Source organism: Hypomesus nipponensis, chromosome 24, assembly GCF_054491055.1.
Source record: "Hypomesus nipponensis isolate SF chromosome 24, ASM5449105v1, whole genome shotgun sequence".
Lineage (NCBI taxonomy): Eukaryota > Metazoa > Chordata > Actinopteri > Osmeriformes > Osmeridae > Hypomesus > Hypomesus nipponensis.
Window position 1 is genome coordinate 290,001 of NC_140384.1, and position 2,500 is coordinate 292,500.

General features: G+C 47.0%; 8 non-coding genes and 1 pseudogene across 8 annotated transcripts in view; all 9 read right to left on the reverse strand.

Moving 5' to 3' along the window:
- LOC146228042 (5S ribosomal RNA) overlaps positions 1-33 on the reverse strand; it is a 119-nt gene extending 86 nt beyond the window's left edge. Inside the window, exon 1 of the ribosomal RNA XR_014742424.1 lies at positions 1-33. This exon is cut by the window's left edge and continues 86 nt beyond it. This is a non-coding gene — a ribosomal RNA (5S ribosomal RNA).
- A 184-nt stretch (positions 34-217) lies between these two features.
- LOC146228043 (5S ribosomal RNA) lies at positions 218-336 on the reverse strand. The gene has a single exon (XR_014742425.1). It is a non-coding gene; the product is annotated as a 5S ribosomal RNA (ribosomal RNA).
- A 184-nt stretch (positions 337-520) lies between these two features.
- On the reverse strand, positions 521-639 carry LOC146228044 (5S ribosomal RNA). The gene has a single exon (XR_014742426.1). It is a non-coding gene; the product is annotated as a 5S ribosomal RNA (ribosomal RNA).
- A 172-nt stretch (positions 640-811) lies between these two features.
- LOC146228045 (5S ribosomal RNA) lies at positions 812-930 on the reverse strand. Its single transcript, XR_014745585.1, has one exon. It is a non-coding gene; the product is annotated as a 5S ribosomal RNA (ribosomal RNA).
- A 176-nt stretch (positions 931-1,106) lies between these two features.
- Positions 1,107-1,225, reverse strand: LOC146228046 (5S ribosomal RNA). Its single transcript, XR_014742427.1, has one exon. It is a non-coding gene; the product is annotated as a 5S ribosomal RNA (ribosomal RNA).
- Positions 1,226-1,401: 176 nt separating this feature from the next.
- Positions 1,402-1,520, reverse strand: LOC146228047 (5S ribosomal RNA). Its single transcript, XR_014742428.1, has one exon. It is a non-coding gene; the product is annotated as a 5S ribosomal RNA (ribosomal RNA).
- Positions 1,521-1,688: 168 nt separating this feature from the next.
- On the reverse strand, positions 1,689-1,818 carry LOC146228048 (5S ribosomal RNA; annotated as a pseudogene).
- A 186-nt stretch (positions 1,819-2,004) lies between these two features.
- Positions 2,005-2,123, reverse strand: LOC146228049 (5S ribosomal RNA). The gene has a single exon (XR_014746274.1). It is a non-coding gene; the product is annotated as a 5S ribosomal RNA (ribosomal RNA).
- Positions 2,124-2,311: 188 nt separating this feature from the next.
- On the reverse strand, positions 2,312-2,430 carry LOC146228050 (5S ribosomal RNA). The gene has a single exon (XR_014745254.1). It is a non-coding gene; the product is annotated as a 5S ribosomal RNA (ribosomal RNA).
- Positions 2,431-2,500: the final 70 nt, after the last annotated feature.

Here is a 2,500-nt window from a genome sequence, read left to right on the forward strand (position 1 = left end):
ATCGGGCGTTGCCAGGCTGGTATGGCCGTACGAAATAAGTTGACAACCATAGGCTACTTATCCATATACAGATTTAGCAATTGACAATGCAAGGTAGTCTCTCTCTCTCTCTCTCTCTCTCTCTCTCGTGTCAAAATGAAAACAGCTTCCAGCCCCTTTCATGAAGGACTACTTGTGCATATTGCAAGATGTCAGTTTCTAAGTGAATGAGCAAAAGAGCATACAGCACCTGGTATTCCCAGGCGGTCTCCCATCCAAGTACTAACCAGGCCCGACCCTGCTTAGCTTCCGAGATCAGACGAGATCGGGCGTTGCCAGGCTGGTATGGCCGTACGAAATAAGTTGACAACCATAGGCTACTTATCCATATACAGATTTAGCAATTGACAATGCAAGGTAGTCTCTCTCTCTCTCTCTCTCTCTCTCTCTCGTGTCAAAATGAAAACAGCTTCCAGCCCCTTTCATGAAGGACTACTTGTGCATATTGCAAGATGTCAGTTTCTAAGTGAATGAGCAAAAGAGCATACAGCACCTGGTATTCCCAGGCGGTCTCCCATCCAAGTACTAACCAGGCCCGACCCTGCTTAGCTTCCGAGATCAGACGAGATCGGGCGTTGCCAGGCTGGTATGGCCGTACGAAATAAGTTGACAACCATAGGCTACTTATCCATATACAGATTTAGCAATTGACAATGCAAGGTGGTCTCTCTCTCTCTCTCTCGTGTCAAAATGAAAACAGCTTCCAGCCCCTTTCATGAAGGACTACTTGTGCATATTGCAAGATTTCAGTTTCTAAGTGAATGAGCAAAAGAGCATACAGCACCTGGTATTCCCAGGCGGTCTCCCATCCAAGTACTAACCAGGCCCGACCCTGCTTAGCTTCCGAGATCAGACGAGATCGGGCGTTGCCAGGCTGGTATGGCTGTACAAAATACGTTGACAACCATAGGCTACTTATCCATATACAGATTTAGCAATTGACAATGCAAGGTAGTCTCTCTCTCTCTCTCTCTCTCGTGTCAAAATGAAAACAGCTTCCAGCCCCTTTCATGAAGGACTACTTGTGCATATTGCAAGATGTCAGTTTCTAAGTGAATGAGCAAAAGAGCATACAGCACCTGGTATTCCCAGGCGGTCTCCCATCCAAGTACTAACCAGGCCCGACCCTGCTTAGCTTCCGAGATCAGACGAGATCGGGCGTTGCCAGGCTGGTATGGCCGTACGAAATAAGTTGACAACCATAGGCTACTTATCCATATACAGATTTAGCAATTGACAATGCAAGGTAGTCTCTCTCTCTCTCTCTCTCTCGTGTCAAAATGAAAACAGCTTCCAGCCCCTTTCATGAAGGACTACTTGTGCATATTGCAAGATGTCAGTTTCTAAGTGAATGAGCAAAAGAGCATACAGCACCTGGTATTCCCAGGCGGTCTCCCATCCAAGTACTAACCAGGCCCGACCCTGCTTAGCTTCCGAGATCAGACGAGATCGGGCGTTGCCAGGCTGGTATGGCCGTACGAAATAAGTTGACAACCATAGGCTACTTATCCATATACAGATTTAGCAATTGACAATGCAAGGTGGTCTCTCTCTCTCTCGTGTCAAAATGAAAACAGCTTCCAGCCCCTTTCATGAAGGACTACTTGTGCATATTGCAAGATTTCAGTTTCTAAGTGAATGAGCAAAAGAGCATACAGCACCTGGTATTCCCAGGCGGTCTCCCATCCAAGTACTAACCAGGCCCGACCCTGGCCCGACCCTGCTTAGCTTCCGAGATCAGACGAGATCGGGCGTTGCCAGGCTAGTATGGCCGTACGAAATAAGTTGACAACCATAGGCTACTTATCCATATACAGATTTAGCAATTGACAATGCAAGGTAGTCTCTCTCTCTCTCTCTCTCTCTCTCTCTCTCGTGTCAAAATGAAAACAGCTTCCAGCCCCTTTCATGAAGGACTACTTGTGCATATTGCAAGATGTCAGTTTCTAAGTGAATGAGCAAAAGAGCATACAGCACCTGGTATTCCCAGGCGGTCTCCCATCCAATTACTAACCAGGCCCGACCCTGCTTAGCTTCCGAGATCAGACGAGATCGGGCGTTGCCAGGCTGGTATGGCCGTACGAAATAAGTTGACAACCATAGGCTACTTATCCATATACAGATTTAGCAATTGACAATGCAAGGTAGTCTCTCTCTCTCTCTCTCTCTCTCTCTCTCTCTCGTGTCAAAATGAAAACAGCTTCCAGCCCCTTTCATGAAGGACTACTTGTGCATATTGCAAGATTTCAGTTTCTAAGTGAATGAGCAAAAGAGCATACAGCACCTGGTATTCCCAGGCGGTCTCCCATCCAAGTACTAACCAGGCCCGACCCTGCTTAGCTTCCGAGATCAGACGAGATCGGGCGTTGCCAGGCTGGTATGGCCGTACAAAATAAGTTGACAACCATAGGCTACTTATCCATATACAGATTTAGCAATTGACAATGCAAGGTGGTCTCTC